This window comes from Lissotriton helveticus, chromosome 5_1 (genome assembly GCF_964261635.1).
Source record: "Lissotriton helveticus chromosome 5_1, aLisHel1.1, whole genome shotgun sequence".
Classification (NCBI taxonomy): domain Eukaryota; kingdom Metazoa; phylum Chordata; class Amphibia; order Caudata; family Salamandridae; genus Lissotriton; species Lissotriton helveticus.
This window is the reverse complement of record NC_136065.1, coordinates 1,296,256,488-1,296,274,260: the sequence shown is the minus strand read 5'-3', so window position 1 is coordinate 1,296,274,260 and position 17,773 is coordinate 1,296,256,488. Positions and strand designations below refer to the sequence as shown.

General features: G+C 47.2%; 1 protein-coding gene and 1 long non-coding RNA gene across 3 annotated transcripts in view; both read right to left on the bottom strand.

The window, feature by feature from the left end:
- The window catches only part of DENND2D (DENN domain containing 2D), a 796,377-nt gene that overhangs the window by 451,960 nt on the left and 326,644 nt on the right, over window positions 1-17,773 (bottom strand). The gene's annotated exons all lie outside the window — the stretch shown is intronic.
- LOC144755326 (uncharacterized) lies at window positions 3,097-4,274 on the bottom strand. Its single transcript, XR_013594873.1, has 4 exons — window positions 4,193-4,274; window positions 3,989-4,083; window positions 3,797-3,879; window positions 3,097-3,459 (listed from the first exon to the last, which is right to left on the bottom strand). It is a non-coding gene; the product is annotated as an uncharacterized LOC144755326 (long non-coding RNA).

The following is a 17,773-nucleotide window of genomic DNA, read 5'->3' as shown; positions in this document are numbered from 1 at the left end:
TTTTACCTCAGCTGAGGAAAGCTGAAGATCAAGTAAATCAGCCGCCAAATGAAATGGAGCAATGTCCTGTACTACCCCTGCATTTGAAGATGGAAGATTATATTCAGGAGAAGTACCAAGGCCACTAGCTTCATGAAGACTTTCAAACTCATCCAAAGAGTCAACAATCTCCCCTTCCTCCTGATTATGTGCATATTCCTCCTCTTCACAGAGACTCTGTGCCTCTCATCTAGAATGTTGTTTAGGAATTGGTGTCGGCGGTGCCACACGCGGCGCCGGTGAATCCATCAATGTCGTTGACAGAGGAGCCTCAGCTTCGAACCTCAACGTTGATCGAACACGAGGTGGCACCGACTCAGCAGCTGAAGGAGTCTGAGGAGCCGGAGTGGAGGACCTTGGCGCAGGGAAATGCCAAGCCGGAGTCAACGGCAAGAATGTCATGAAGGGTGCCTGGGGATAGAATTGAGGAACACCTAGGTTAAAGGCCAAAGGACCCAAGGGGCCTGAAGGCGCGCCGGATGGAGCAGAGCCCCTGGCAAATATGCTAAACATTGTATTGAGAAAATGCATAGAATCTGACCAAGGAGCAGGAAAAGGAGGATATGGATCCGTACCTTCCTGAAGTGCAACCACATGAGGTCGAACAGGAGGCAGCGGAGCCGGGGACGGCGCCTGCACAGGTAAAGCCACACGGCCTGGAGAAGACTCCCTGGGCACCGGAGACATCACTGGAGCCGGTGAATCTTCATGCTGCTAAGAACCTTTCGAAGCCAGCAAGCCCGGAACCGGAGATGGAACCGGTGTCACCTGAGGAGAATGGGATGGAGAGACAAAGTCCTTCCTTTGAGGTCACTCAGCCAGAGTCGTCGACCTCGACGCCGTGGCCTTTGAAGAATGTGTCAAGAGCCATGTCGTCTTTTAGATTTCTTTTGCTTCTTTGACCTCGAAGTGTGAGAAGACGAAGACTTTGCCCTATTTCGACCCCTCTTCTCCTTCTTGGCTTGGGCCACGAACAGCTTGGCCTCACGCTCCTTAATAGCCTGGGATTCATCTTCCTGCAGCTTCGACATTCTTCAACGTCATGGTCCGAAGATAAACACCACAGGCAGTCATCGACCGGGTCCGTGATTGACATATGCCCGCCACACTCTCTGCAGGGTTTAAATCCCCTCTTCCTAGAAGTAGCCTTCAGGAATAAACAAGAGATACAAAGTTTTCTTAGTAGAAAATGGAGAGCGCCTAGAAAAACCGTTAAGCGTAGACGGCGCGGAAAAAAGGGAACAGCACACCAACGTGGTCCTCTTGTGGCTCCAATGACATCATACGGTGCCGCATGCGGAGCCGTGCTATAATGACTTCCTCGTTGACGTGGGAGAGCTAGGAAAGAATTTCCCATGGAATGCTGGCGCAGGGGGTATTCAAAAGGTGAGGAATCCACAGGCAGAAGTAGCCATCAGAAAGCCTGATTGGTCAGGGTGGATCAGTGACTGCACCACCTAACGTAGGCGTGTCACCAAGAACTTATCTACAATCTTAACCTCTACATTAGGGAGTGATAAAGGCCTATAATAGTCACAGACCCCTAGAGGTTTCCCCTCTTTATGAAGGACTACCAGTGGCATAACATTAGCTTATGCAATCCCTGTGGTGCGGCGGGGTGCCCAAGCTCTAGGGGGCCCCCTCAGCACAGTTCACTGACTGGGTCTGGGAGGTGTTAGGTGATGGACCTTTGTGATGTACTTTGCAGGAGGGCCCCCATAAGTTTTATTATGCCACTGAGGACTTCGATTGTGGCGAGTCTCTGGTCCCAAGGGAGCACACCTCACACTCCACCCTCCCCGATACATGGCTAATAAATGCAGGGAAGTTTGGGGTCATGGCTTTGTACAGTACTATTGGGAGGCCATTGGGGCCTGCAGCTTTACCCAGCTGAAGCTCTTGTATTGTGGCCTCGATCACCCCCGCCATTATCTCAGTCCCTAAGTAATCTTTGTCTTCACTTGTTAGTTGTGAAAGTCTAAAGTTCTTGAGGGAGTCTTCAGCCTCCTGAGCCAACTTGGTTACAATGGGAGAGTATAGGTGGGTGCAGTGAGTGGCAAAGGCCTCAGCTATACATAGAACAAGCTTGCCTGTTTCAGTTTTAGTTTCCAATACACAATTTCAGGACTGATCTCGTTTGTCCAACCATGCAAGCATTTTTCCAGTTTTCTTCCACGACATCATAAAGCCAGTGCATATTGGCCCTATGTGTTGTGAGTGGTGCACCTTTGGAGAGGTCCCTAAGAACAATTGTTACTTACCTGTAAACAGGTGGTTCTCCAGTATTGGTGTCTTTCATAGATTCACATGCTTGAATATTCCCCGTCGTCGAAGTGGGAGTCCCACGGTAAATAAAATAGCAATAATGCTAAATATATATTAAATATATAAAAACATAATACAAGAAAAAAGAAAGGAAATACAACTGAAATCCTCTAAAAAACTATTCCTACATAGGAATGCAAGGCAAAGAGAAAAACTATCTGTAACACATTAGTGTCATTATGTTAGTCCAAACTGCAGCCAATCAGGCGCCAGCACCCTCTAGAACCTTCTCCTCAGAAGCTCAAGCCCTCAGATTTTCGTAGCACACAGTAACCAAGAGCGTATGAGGAGAAGAGAGCCTCTGAGGGGAGGACGGTGGGTAGCATGTGAATCTATGAAAGACACCAATACTGGAGAACCACCTGTTTACAGGTAAGTAACAATTGTTCTTCTCCAGTATTAGGGGTGTCTTTCATAGATTCACATGCTTGAATGGAATAGAAAGCAGTAACCTCCTAGAAACTGAGATTGCTAGGCATATGAAGAAGAAATCAAGACAGTACTAATAGTAATAATCTTTAAACAAAGGAGAGGGGCTCTTTGTAAACCAAAAGGAAATAGAGCACCAAGTTAGCATTAAGTAAAAAAGGGTTTTCCTTTTGGGAATAATTATATAGCGCTCAGCTCATTCACTCATAACACACAATTACCAACCCTTTGTGGGGTTCAAACTCTCTCCATCGTCACGTGAAACACTTACAAGAACAATTTTTATGAAAAAACAGACTATTTATTTGCTTGATAATATAAAAAATACCATTGGTATAGTCATTGATACATTCAGTACACAATCTTCAATACAATTGAATTTACAAAACTAAAAACAATATATACAATTAAAAATTTCTATTTCACAAAAGATGGCACAGTAGAAAGAATAGTGGGGGAAGACAGTGAACTTTGTCTTATTCTTGTTAATTTGAACCCAATGTGGGCAACACACAGTAGGGCTTATCTTCCCTCTAACCAAATGTTTGTTGACCACTCCAAATTTAACAAATGTACAATGCGTCAACGCGTTTCGGAAGCTTTCGCTGATTCTAGCCTCCTTCTTCAGGACAAATAGTTATAGTTTCTCCACATCCAGTAAGCCACCTAATGCAGAGATAAAACATTTCTTTTACCATGAAGTAAAATAATCTCTGCTTACTAATCCTATCTAATTTATTATTACTTGATTATTAATATATAATTCATACTTCTTCTATGCAAAAAGACAACCTGTCATTCTGTCAACATTACTAGCTAAAATCATTTACATTTTTAAACAATAAGTCTGTTTTGCAGTTTGTTTTATAACATTATAAGTGTTTCACTCTCATTCACGCATATATCGTCTCATTGTTCAAGTTCATCATTCACACCATGCAATCCCATAAGACACTTTCGTACTATTGGAACCCTTTTATTTTTATCATAAAGGGAGACTCACCTGTGCGAACGCACTAAGGTGAACTGTTTAGACAGTTTAAATAGTTCATATGGGTTTGTCTGTGCGACTCCCGGTTTCCCCAGCTGTCAATAAATAATATGATGCAGCAAATTAATAATCGGGAAACACTCCTTTTAGTTGTGGGCTGCTTAGATGACTCATCACATTTTATTCTAGTTCTGACTGTTTTACCTTTTTAATTAATCTTTATTAGGTCAGCTTTTAGTTCAATCTTGCCTGTAATGCAGCATTCATTTGAACGTATCTATGTTGTTTCCGATGGGCCCCTGTTAGAAGGAATTAGACACTTAACTATCTGCAGATCAGAATATTTTTACCAAGCCATGATTTTATTTACTTTCCTTCGTTTTGCATGGGGATATATCGAATTATTACCTCCAGGACGTATGTCGGAGACTCCGCCCTGTTTGCCGTCCTTGGTTTAGGGTGGTTGTTCTTTAAAGATCGATACCACACCAATATGAAAAATTATTATTATTGTTATTGCTAGATTATAATTCTTGGGAACAGGGTTAAACTTACTAACATCGATAAAGTATGACTGTCTAGTAGTTAAACCGCTCACCTCGTTCCTGTGGGACTGTTGTCTTAGGATAGTTTCCTAACCCCAGGTATCGGTCGCTCGTGGCTGCAGTCCTGTCAAGTGTCACGCATCAGGTGTGACACCCACGCATTTCAGTGCGGTGCTCCGCAAGACCGCACTGAAATGCAATGTCACGCATTTTTAATGCTACTTAGTAAGTCGTGCTGAGTATATTCACTTGCCTTCAGAGCTGGCTCTGATAGTTAAACAGTTAAATCGGTCTCTCTGGCTTTGAGAGAACGTGAGGTGCTATAAATGTTACATTCTGCAACTGCCCTGGCTTTAATTTCCAGCCCCGCTGCGCGCCTGCGTAGCGGCTGTCAATCACTGAAGACACACACTGAGTCATTCAGGGTCGAAGACTACACCTGGATGGGGGCCTGCCCTCATTCAGTTCAGAAGAGTTTTCTATTGGCTGCTGTAGCGATCATGGGGGGGCGGGGGGGGATTATTAATCGGATGTGACTCTTTACGTGACGTCCGGCTGCCTGCACAGGAAGTGAGGTCCCTGGTCGCTAGAAGCGGCGGGGGATTCGAGAGAGACAGACAAGTGAGTTGAGTGCCTGTTGCCTCTCAGCCTGCGCATACATTTAAATATTATTATCGGCACCCGGCCGCAACCCTCACTGTGACAGTCACTACAGTCTCAGCAATGGGCCCGCGCCTCAGGCATCGTGATCCTCCAGATGATTGCGGGAGAGTCTGGAGACCCCGTGTGGCTCACCGTTGGCAGTGTGACTGTGACACAGAGATAGAAGTAAGTAATAGATGGCCAGGCACCTGCCAATGCCGTACGTGTTGTGACGTTGCTGAGCACAGAGGAGGACACTGGCATCTTCACACAGCTGCTGATCCACCGAATCATTGCGGAGTGTTTAGGCCATGATGTCGATGAGGCAGCCTGTGCAAATAATTGCCGCTCGCCTCAAAACAAAGTGAATGCAGCCTGGAGTGTGACCTCTCTCTCACTCTGCTTGACCTACAAATGTGCTTTCACTGAATAGCGCTAGCGCAGGATCACAATACTGGTGCCATCCAACAAATTACTCTCCGCGGCCACCGTCGCAGTTAAGTATTAATTTGCTCTGTGACAGTCTGTTGATGTAATCTGGGGCTGGGCAGGGCGGGTTGCGGCGCGCTGACCAGGGTGGACACCACTCACGGCTCGCTAATGATTTGTATTCGGCTTCAGCCGTGCATTGCTGAAGTCAGTGTATTCAGAAAGTTACAGCGTCCTCATACTCACTCTCCTGAGGCTTGCTAATGTCCGTGCTGTCTGAGGCGGCTTGCGAGTCATCTGACTACTGACTCTTTCATTTATGATATAATATGTATTAAAAACAACCTGGAATTAATGTGTGATATTTAGGCAGCTGTCCTCAATTACGTCAGCAGAGAAGATCCGTGTATTAGGAGCCCTCAGTAGCACTAGCGTGCAGTGCCAGCACTGGTACCTGTTCCCTATTAATATGTGGCAAATAATTGCTTTTAATATTCTGGTACCTTTATCGACAGACCGGGTCTCGATGAATTGCTGCTGCCGCCCAGTGCTGGCTGTGTTAAATTCCAGAAAGATCGATACCTGTATTCAACCTCCTGCCCTCCACACACAAGTGCAAGTAGTGCCGTTTCATTTCTGGCGATTGACACACATTTGCAGGCAGTGCCCTTTCATTTCTGGTGCTTGCTTTGAGGCAGTTTTAAAATCGTTGGGTTTATAGTTGCTCAAATGTGTATAACTTATATGTTTCGCTCACCTTCATTGCTTGATTTTGCTTGTGATAAAGTGTCACTCATAGTCGTTGAAATGTCACTCATAATTACACTGAAATTATGAAAATGTCACACATGGCAATCTGAAACCTTGGCAGCTATGTGGCTGTGTAGTTGTCAAAAACAATGACATAAAAAAGATATATTAGAACAGAGGGAGTCTGTTAATAACATTTTAGTGCTTAGAACACACCACTCTTAGCATTCTTTGTGCTCTGTACAGGCTGTCCCTCTTCCTATTCGGCCATACTGTGGTTCGCAAATGTCGGCGTCTTAAGGAAACCATTAGGCGGTAGCCGGTCTGCTTTTTAATAAACCCACCCATATTGTTAAAAAGTGGGCTCCTCTATGGGTGTTATTCTCCCCTCAGTCTAAACTATAGTCAGACACCGTGGTGGGATAAGCCCGTTCCCTCCACCTACCTTTTTACTCCGACGGCAGACCTTCCTGGTGTTTTTTCCTCCGTGTCAGGGCGATCGCGATAAAAATAGACAGAGGACTAATGCGCTGTTCTGGGCTGCTTTTAAGCACGTCACTCAGTTACGTAGCTTTATCATGGATCCTATCGGCTAGGTTTTACTTCATTGTAAAAAACTTTATTGTCCTTTACATGTTTAAAAATGCACTATATTACGAATGCTATTCTGCAGTTTACAACACATTATCGATCAAATAACCTATTTCCAGGCTCGCATTTCAGAATATACTGTCCTGACCTAATACAATTGTTCCTAACTATTTGATTAATGAAGCTGATTTAAATCGCTATTTTCATCCAGTCCTCTTTGGTGTTAAGGCCTCTGTTCACCGTATCGAGGGTGGAGATGTACCACTGCTCTCTATTTTTTCGTTTTATTTCCATATTACCTCCTCTCCTAGAGGATGTAATCCTTTCTATGAGGAACCAGGAAAATTGAGTGTATTTATGTTTTAATTTTTTAAAATGGTCGACCAAAGGAGCATTAAGTTTACCAGTTTTTAATGCAGACTTGTGTTCAAGCAAACGTAATCTTATTTCTGTTCCAGTTTCACCCACGTATGCTAGTCCGCAGGGGCAAACTAGGAGGTATATCAGGTTACTACCTCTACTATTATTCAAAGTTTTGGCTGTCATAATATAGTTATTGTAAGTAAATGATTTCGTGACCATGCAGTTGTCACATATTGAACAGTTACTGCATTTGTGGTTACCGACCACTCTATTACCTTCTATGGTCATCTGATTGTTTTTATTTTCCTCTCTATATGTATGTACCAAATTCTGACGAATATTTTCATTGCGTCTAAACGCAAAGATTGGTTTTGGGATTTTCTCTGGTTTGCCATCATTTAGGATGTTTCAATTTGAGTGGATGACATTCTTCAACCTATTGCTGATATTCGAGAATTGGCTTATAAATACCAGCTTTTCACTAATAGTAATAATACAGTCATATAACACATCATAGCAATCACAGGAAACACTAAGGAGGAGGGAACAGAGGCTCACCTTACTGAAAAAGATGGCGAAGCACTGCCTGTCCCACTGCGGTATCCGCTTCATTGATGGCATCCAAACAGTAATGTTTGGTGAAGGTGTGCCTGCTGGACCAAGTCGCTGCACGGCAGATCTGATGAAGTGGCACACCAGCAAACAAGGCGGTAGATGAAGACATCGCCCTCGTAGAATGAGCCCTCACTGAGGACTGCAATGGTTTGCCCACTTGTTGGTGGCAGAAGGCAATGGCTGAGGAAATCCACCGGGCAATAGTCGGTTTGAAAACTGGATGTCCCCTGCGCAGCCGTCCGTAGGCAATGAACAGTTGGTCGGACTTGCGGAAGGGGGCAGTTCTGGCAATGTAAAATTTAAGACATCGTTTGATGTCCAAAGAATGTAAGCGCTGCTCCACCGGAGATTTTGGGTCCGGAAAGAAAGTCTTGAGGAACACAGGCTCATTCAAATGAAAATCCGTAGGTACTTTAGGTAGGAAAGAGGGGTTGGTACGAAGTGCCACTCCGTTAGGTTTGAACTGTAGATAAGGCGGTTTGATAGTAAAAGCGTGAAGGTCGCTCACGCGACGAGATGAGGTCAAAGCCAGAAGAAGCGCAACCTTCCAGGTGATGAATTTGATATCCGCCTTATGGATAGGCTCAAAAGGTGATTTCATAAGTTGAGAAAGTACAACATTGAGGTGCCAAGCTGGAGGAGGGCGACGCACATGTGGGAACTTGCGGAAAAGCCCTTTGAAGAACTGACGTATAATTCGTGATGAACAGAGGGATGAAGAGCCATCATGTCGGAAACGAGATATTGCAGCTAAGAAAACTCTCAGTGTAGCATGAGAGAGTCCTGACTGAGCGAGACTCAAAAAGAATGGAAGGAGCTGTTCAGGAGTGGAATGGATGGGATGGATATTGGCTGTAGCGCACCAATGACAGAACCGCTTCCATTTAAGTTTGTAAGTTTTGATGGTAGACGGAGCTCTGGCATGAGCCAGGATGTCTCTGCACTCCTGGGATATGTTCAAGCCAGCGAACTCAAGGTGCTCAGGTTCCATGCCCACAATTGTAGCGTTGAGGGATCTGGATGACACACTAAGCCCCTGTCCATAGTTAGAAGGTCTGGACGAGGACGTAGAGGAATGGGCTCGCACTGGGACATTAGAAGCAGTTCCGAGAACCATGCCTGTCTGGGCCAACGAGGTGCGATCAACAGGATGTGGCAGGGCTGACTCCGCATCTTCCACAGTACCCGCGGTATTAATGAGAGCGGCGGAAAAGCATAAGCGAATAGATCGCACCAGCTGATCAAAAGGGCATTCCCGCAGGACCCTGGGTGGGGATGCCAACTTGCATAAGACGGGCATTTCCGATTCTCCGGTGTTGCAAAGAGATCTAGATCCGGGTGGCCCCATTGGCGGAACACAAGATCCAGAGTCGGTTGGTGCAGTTCCCATTCGTGTGCTGATGAAGTGGACCTGCTCAAAGAGTCCGCCAGGAGTTTGGACACGCCCGGAAGGTGGACAGCTGTCAAGGTGATGTGATGGCGAAGAGCCCAATCCCAGATCGACTGGGCCAAGCGGGACAGAAGTGGAGATTTGGTCCCTCCCTGCTTGTTCACGTAGTGCATACTGGTGGTATTGTCCGTTTGGATTAGCACCGACTCCCCATGAACAACTGGGAGGAAGGACTTGAGCGCTAGAAAGATCGCCATCAATTCTAGCCTGTTGATATGCCACGTGCACTGCGTCGGCGACCACTTGCCCTTGATGGAGAGGCCCTGGAGATGAGCGCCCCACCCCTCCAAGGAGGCGTCCGTCGTCAGCGTAAGGTCTGGAGCATGATCAAGGATGGATACACCCCTTTCCAGATTTACGGGCTGCGCCCACCAAAGCAGGCTGATTTTCATGCGCGCTGTGACGGCAACTAGGTCGTTGAAGGACCCGGAGACCTGACGCCACTGTAAGTCCAGTTCTTCCTGAATAGGACGGGTGCGCAACCTGCAATTTGGGATCAGTGCAATACAAGATGAAGCCATTCCCAAGAATGATTTTAACGTCCGAACAGAATTGGACTGCTTTCGTCGAATGAGTGAGACCAGACGAAGGATCTTTAGATGTCGTTCGTTCGAGACGAACGCTTTTGAGAGCTGCGTGTCTAGGATCGCTCCCAGGAATGATCTGGTCTGCAGAGGTGCAAACTGTGACTTTTCGACGTTGATGGTCAACCCCAGAGACCGAAACACTTGCTGGCAAAGGTGCGTGTCCCGACCCAGCTGATGGTGGCATTGAGACTTGAGAAGGCAATCGTCTAAATAGGGAAAGATCTGAACTCCTTGTAGACGCAGGTGAGCCACCACCGGGGCCAGTACATTCGTGAACACACAAGGAGCTGAACGCAGTCCGAAGGGTAGAACTTTGAACTGAAAATGCATTGGTCCCACTTTGAAACGCAGGTACTGGCGATGTTGTTCGATTATCGGAACATGAAAGTATGTGTCCTGAAGATCTATGGTGGTCATAAAATCCCCGCTGGATAGAAGACGCAGGACTTCCAGTAGTGTCAGCATACGGAATGATTGAGACTTCAGGAACTGGTTGAGAGCCCTCAAATCCAGAATGGGTCGCCAATCTCCGTTCTTCTTGAGTATGAGGAAAAATTGAGAGTAAAAACCCTTCCTTTTTTGATGTTTCGGGACCACTTCGACTGCACCCTTTAACACAAGAAGACGGACCTGATGGTAAAGCTCCTCGAGATGTGGAGGAGATGGGCCACGAGGTGGAGTGCAAGGAGGAATCTCTGTAAACTCCAGGGTATGACCCCGTTTGACAACGTCCAAAACCCAGCGGTCCGAGGTGATCGAGGACCACTGGGAATAAAACAGAGAGATTCGTCCTCCAACACTTTGAGAGTGGCAAAAGTCATTGGCGTTTCTGATTGGCGCCACGATAGGATGACTTTCCTCTGTATGATTTGGAGGGTTGTTGACGAGACTGCTGATTGGGTGTGTAACGTTGGCCGCTCTGATTGTAGGAGCGGTATTGTTGACCACCTCGAAAGTTGGAAGAAGTGCCGCGCCCGCGCGCGCCTCGAAAGGACTGTTTCCGAAATTGCAGCGTGCCCGAGGACTTCGCCGTATCGGTGTCCTTTTTGATGGACTCAAGGGCATCATCGATATGGGATCCGAATAACGATTCCCCATCATAGGGCATATCCAGTATTCTGGCTTGGACTTCCTGCCGGAAGGAGGTGGACTTCAGCCAGCCTTGTCGTCGGAGTGCAGCCGCACTAGCCAGGAGGCGGAAACCTGTGTTTGCAATATCGACTGCACAGTCGATTATTTCCTCCGATGCCCTTTGACCATCGCGGAGAATCTGTTGTGCGTCAGCCTTGGAAGCATCAGGTATGAGTGCCATGTAATCTGCAATGTCTGACCACATCTGCCGGTCATAACGTCCCAAGATGGCTAAGGTATTGGCTGCCCGGACAGATGTTGAAGCCATCATTTAGAACTTGCGGCCAATAGCATCTAAGCGTCGACCCTCTCTATCCAGAGGGGCTGTGATTTGGGACGCTGGATTCCGTGCTCTACGCTGTGCGGCCTGAGTCACGACAGAGTCCGGCTTGGGATGAGAAATCAGGTAAGCTGGAGAACCCGTTGGGGCCTTGTACTTCTTCTCAAGGCGCGGAATCTGAGCAGGTAAGGTGTTTGGAGCATTCATTAGTTTAATGCCCTCTTTCCATACAAAATCGATAATAGGAATTGTGTGTACCTGCTTATAAGGTTTATCTTTGAAGTCATAAAGAAAACAATCCTCCTCCCGTTGTGATCGTGGAAGTTTGAAACGCTGAGCCGCTTTATCCATTAAAAGATGGAAACTGGCGATATCTACTGGTGGTGACTCATTCGAGGTACCAGGTTGAGGAGAGGGCGTCTGCGCCCGATAATCATCCCATTCGGCCATATCCTGGTCGCCTGCCTCATCATCCGTATTGTCTGGGACTTAACCGTCTTCCCGTTCTGCGACCGCCTCATCATCCGCATCCTGCAGGTATACAGTGGTATGGATGCTAATAGATCTATGAACCTGAAGTTGCAGGCGGTACGATAGGCGGCAATGAAGGTGGAGGTAGTGCCACAGGAGCGGGAGATTGCGCAGGTGTAATCTGCGGTGTTGCAGGAAATCGGCGGTTGTAATCGTCCAGTATATGTTGGAGATTAGAAATCAAGGACAAAGGAATGGTGGCCACAGGTGCTTGAGTGAACTGCTCCTCTTGTTGAAAGCTTGGTTCTCCGCCATCGTCAGAGTCTGTGTCCTGACATTTAATAATTAAATCAGAGGGACTATGTGCTGTCCCAAACATGTCCTCTTCATGCTCCGAGTCTGTGTCCTGCTCAGATGTAGTTGCGAACATCGGAGAAGGTGGTTGAGGCTCTGTATCAGGGATCTGTTGGCAGGGTACTGTAGTGCGAGGATGTGAAGATTTAGAGGTCTTCAATGGCACTAACGGCAAAGATGCAAAGGAAATCGGTGCCGCCGTCGACGGAGCCGTCGCCGTTATCGCCAACGAGGCTGATTTAGCTGCTGTCAATGGTAATTTTGAAGAAACCTTTGTCGACAGAGCGGTCGTCGACGGGGTCCTCGACGGTGTCACTGTCGACGGCCGATCCACTGTAGATGAAGTCGTCGACGGGGTCGTCGTCGATGCTGGTACTGACTCCGTAGACGGAGCCTTCATCGACGGGCCTGTCTTCGTCGACGGGCCTGTCTTCGTTGACGAGATCTTCTTCGTCGACGAGATCTTGGTCGACGGTGTCTTCGCCGACGAGGCTTTAGTCGACGGCGTCGTCGACGACGATGATGCCTTCGGGTCTTTCGTCGACGAGGATTCTCTCTTCTTCGCCGACGAGATGCGAATCGTCGACGGGACAGGTTTAGACGGCAACAAAACCCTCGTCGACGTCGAGGCTGTCGACGAAACTGTCGTCGACGATGAGAAAGCTGAAGTGGTAGTCAGCGTCGTCGTAAAAAATGCAGGCAATGCTTTTCTCGTCGTCGGAGCGCTCGTCGACGCTCCCGTCAACGGCGGAACTGTAAGATGTGTGAAAACACCTCCAGAGGCAGCCAAAGACGCCTGAGAGCCAGGTCTCGTGGGCGTAGAGGTGGTAGGAGTGGCAGAAGACACCACAGGAGCCACAGACAAGGATAATTTTGGCTTCTTGAGGAAAGGAGAAGGAACCTCCTGAACACTACCACGCTTTGAGGCTGCTGAAGAGAAACCAGAATGTAAACTTTCTGCGTCGGACAGTACAGACAGTAAGACGTTGCAGCCAAAGGAGAAGACGACCTTCCCTGTCCTTAGGAGTTTGGGTAGAAAAGGTTCTACAAAACTTGCAGCTGCCAGCCTCATGATCCGGGTATAAACAATAAATACACTTCTGGTGGGGGTCTTTTTCAAAAAGGCGCAGCTTCCCACAAGAAGAACAGGGACTGAATAAAGACTTCTTACTTGACATGTTGTAGAAATATCTGGAACTTTTAGAATAGATGAAAACTGAGCAGAGCTCAGGGAGACTCCCTTCACACGACGTGCGGTAGAAAATCTGAGGGCTTGAGCTTCTGAGGAGAAGGTTCTAGAGGGTGCTGGCGCCTGATTGGCTGCAGTTTGGACTAACATAATGACACTAATGTGTTACAGATAGTTTTTCTCTTTGCCTTGCATTGCTATGTAGGAATCGTTTTTAGAGGATTTCAGTTGTATTTCCTTTCTTTTTTCTTGTATTATGTTTTTATATATTTATATATATTTAGCATTATTGCTATTTTATTTACCGTGGGACTCCCACTTCGACGACGGGGAATATTCAAGCATGTGAATCTATGAAAGACACCCCTAATACTGGAGAAACTCCTGTTGTTTGAGGCTCAGTCTATGCCTCATTTCTACATTATCTCCATCTATAAGGCAGTGTTCTATTTCTATTATCTCTTGCTCCAATGCATTCATTTTTTCTCGCCTCGGTTTTGATTCCTGATATTGAGGAAAGTGCATGCCCCGATCACTGTTTTGTAGGTCTTCCACAGGGTAAGAGCCAACTTCACTGTTCTCTCATTTTCGGTAAAATATTGGTCTGTGCATTCCTAAGCCTCTCCATGATCCTCTGATCTTTAAGATACAAAGGATTGATTGGCCAGCTGTGCTTTTGAGCGTCTGACATCAAGTGTATTACCGCCCACACCGGTGAGTGGTCCAAAATTCCTCTAGCTAGCTAGATGTTTGACCTCCGTATACAAGTGTCTTTAAAAATCGAGCCAGCAGATGGTTAATGCAAGAGTGGCTGTTTGCGCTCATGTAGTATGTATATTATCTACTGTGTGGGTTATGTGCCCTCTACAGGTCCTGAAAAACAACAATTGATAGTACAAGGTTCCCCAACGTGATTAACTAAAGTAATTCAATAGAACCTCTCTCTTACAGGGTGTGACAAAACAGGGAATGAAGTAATCTCTTTTCGGAATTTAGGGTGCCTCACACATACCAAAGGTTGAATGGCTGTTGTCATCCCACCCGATGAATGTCCAGTATCATCATTGGCACCCTGCTCCAACGGCAGGCTGGCGGTGCAATGCCCGTCGGGCAGCACAGGGTGCTGCACTTTCGCGGAGATCTTTTATTCCTTTTGCCAACGGGTGCATGTGTGTGAGGGACCTAAGAAGTGCAATAGTGAGCGTGAGTGAGGTTAAAACAGGTCAGTAGAGTCCAATAGGGGAACTTTTAATAACATGGCTCACTGCCTCATTAAAATGTGTGAAAAGGTGAGGGGTACTAAGGCGTGACGATTAGGGTAATCAAGCCTCATTCAACCCTCAGTCCAAGTGTGGTCGACATGTTTCATGCCCAAAGGGGCAATTCATCAGGACCAAAAGTGCTCATAAAATTGCTATAGGATTCCTCAATAATTAAGGAACCGGGTATACGACCTGACTTGTGTCGCAGGATCAACCCTTCATTGAAACCCTCCCTGGGACCGCAGTCCCTGGTCGGTGATCCCCCCGGCAGACCTGGAGGGGTCAGTGCTGGTTAGCTAGCACCTGACTTGCCTCTGGCACAGGCTTCTAGTCACCTACCCCGCCCTCGTCGGTATGACCGCAGGAAAGCCCTCTACAGGTCCACCAGACCCATTGCAGCCAGGAAATCCTTAAGTGGGTGGGCCTGGCCTCGTCGATGTTTTTTTGCATATCGATCTGTCCCAATCCTCCCTTGACACTATATTAAAGACCCTTCCAATTATCAACATGCCCTCCGAAAATTGGAGGAGCAAGGAACGAACATCTGGCAGCGCTGGTGCATGAAGTTTAGGTCGGACAAAAATGGACAATATACTGGCGGTCAGGCCTTCCAGATCACCCGAGAGTGCCACATATCAGCCCTGCGGGTTTGCCCCTATTTCTTGGGGGGATTAGTTGGAGTGTTTTTTTTTAATAAATATGCCAGATGTGTACCCTGCCTGGGCTGCCATTTTTTAATCCCATCGGACTAGCCAGGTTCAGGTCTTCTGAAATATTGTAGGACCACTCCTTATTTTATCTTGTTCTCTAGGCAGTTTACATTCCGCAATATTATCTTGAGTGAGTTCACTTTGGTATTAGAGGTTGTGTTGTCCTCTGTCTGGGGTTCTCCCCACATTGGTGCATCAATCCCCGCCATGTCAGCTGATCTATTAAGGGTCTCATTGGTCCCCCTGCTTTCGTAGTTAAACAGTGAAATCATGCAGCATAAAAAGAATTTATAACAAACAACTTCTCCCAAAAACTTCCTCCTCTCTGTATGGCAGGCCTAAAACTGCACTCCCCAACTCTGCAGAGTTCCTGTCATCCCCAAACTGTTGTATACCAAACTGGTGATATGGTCATCGAATTTTGTTAAGTTTACTATACTCTCCCCTCTCGCCCTGACGCTACCACTTGCAGTCCTTATTGCACTGCATGGCAGTTCATAAGGATAGTAATACACGCATGCGAGCTTGTTGCTTAAGTGGTCACTTGCAGTCAGTGCTCAGGTATTCTCAAAAATGACCTCTTGTTGTGCTCCTCTTTTCTTCTAGTGTGGGCCTTCATTCTGATCTCCTCCGGTATTTTCTGTTGCTGATACTTCGCTTTCTCCCAATGGTGGCTTTGGGGTTTGCCCATCCCCAGATGGTTGTGGGGCCCCTGGTTGTCTAGGAGCAACGCAAGGGCTCCCCGAACACCTGCATCACGACTGCCCACCACCTGCCAGCCACCATCCATCAAGACAGCCCCATTCCGCAATGGGAGATGTGAAGTACCATGTCTTTTCCTCTGCCACTTCTCTCAACTTTACTGAAAACTTTCTGCCACAGTAGTCTCTTCACTTTGTCGAAGCTACGCCTCACCTTCTGCACTTTAAACCTAATACCTGGGTAGATGCTAATAGTGGCATTTTCATATTTGAGTGGCGCAGTCCACTAGACAGCCTGCAGAACGGCACCTAAGTCTCGATGGTTGAAGAGGCGGGCAATAATTGTTCAAGGCATGTGCCCTTGTGGGGTGGACGGCAGCTCTGTGTGCTCACTGAACTGAGAAGAATTTAGAAAGCCCTTTAAGTTTTAATGTGTTCATGATCAAATCTTCCACAGATAAGTCAACATTGCGGTCTTCTGCCCACCCTGGTACACCCACGACTCAAATGTTTCTGCAACATCTGCTTTCAATGTCATCAAGTTTCAGCTTCAGCCATGGGCCAGGTGACTTGTTCATTGAGCCTGCATTTCCATGCAGTGCGCGGCGAGCAGGGCTTCATTTCCCATGAACCCATTTTGCACACATCCGCCCTTAGTAGTGTAACCTACTTAGTGATAGTCAATTTTAGATTCCAGGAATGTCGGACCCCCTAAATTGCCTCCAGGATATCTTTCAGAGTGCGCTCTGTTGTAACCGGCGCGCCGCCTGAATCCGAGATTTGCATCCCTTCCAGGACTGGTACTCCAGTTAATGTCCTATGCATGGCATATTTGTCAAATTTCATTTGCTGTGACCCCTTGGGTCCTTCGGCACCAGTCATTATGCCAGGAGTGGGGTGGCTGTGCCTGGTAGGGGTGGGGAGGGGTATTCACCGCCGCCTGCCAGGGCACTTGCTACTCCTCCTTCAGAGTCCCCCCCTAAAGCCCCCCCCCCCCCAAGAACCTCAAATGTGCTGAGGCCCACCCGGTGCTCAACAGCAAATCCTCAAGCACCCACCTTCCTCTGTATATTTGGGGCCTCGCCTGTTCACTTGGGGCAGGTCCCCTCTGGTCAGGCATCAGGGAAGCCGCTGCTGCAGTGCTCCAGTGAGTTTGTCCTGCAGCGGGAACCCACCTGGTGTCCTAGGCGGCACCTGGTGGTACCATTGAGTCAGGCTGGAGGGCCTATTTCACCCCTGCGCCTCCCCTCTCTCACAGGGGCACAGGTACGTACAACAATCGGGCTTGGGTCACCTATCCACTTCAGCGAGGTCCGCTGGTCGGTGCCTCCTTGCAATCTGCCAGTTTATTGAAGGGCAAGATCCAGGCTTAGCCCAAGTGCCCATCAAAACATCTGTTAAAACCTCATTAATAGTAGTAAAACCTCCTGTGAAGCTTTTGACGGATCAAAAATTTCAGTCAATAAAATCTTGTGAAGGTAAAACTAAATCAAGAGTTTCTGCTGCTCAGAGTATTAAAGTTGTAAAGGATGACATCTCTTCAGTATCCATAACTGCTGGATATCAGGATATGTGTCCTGCTGAATATTATCTTGAGGATATTCTGCATCAAAAAGATACTCTCCCCCATGAAAGATCAGGTTTGGACCTAGCATACACCATAGTAGAAGGCAACTGACATTCAGAATCAGATAAAACAATTGGATCGGCCATTTGCGTCGGCGACGCCGATCCCGGCGTCATGTGTGACTTTGCATGAGGAACCTGTTGCATCAATTGAGGCACCGATGAAAACGAAGTCGAAGGTTGCATAACCATTAATTTTGACGTTGTCGGCCTCGGAGCCGAAACAACAGGCACAGTTGGCGTCGAGCAAAGATCAGTGGACGTCTAACCAACCAGAGGCCTCCTCGGATCCG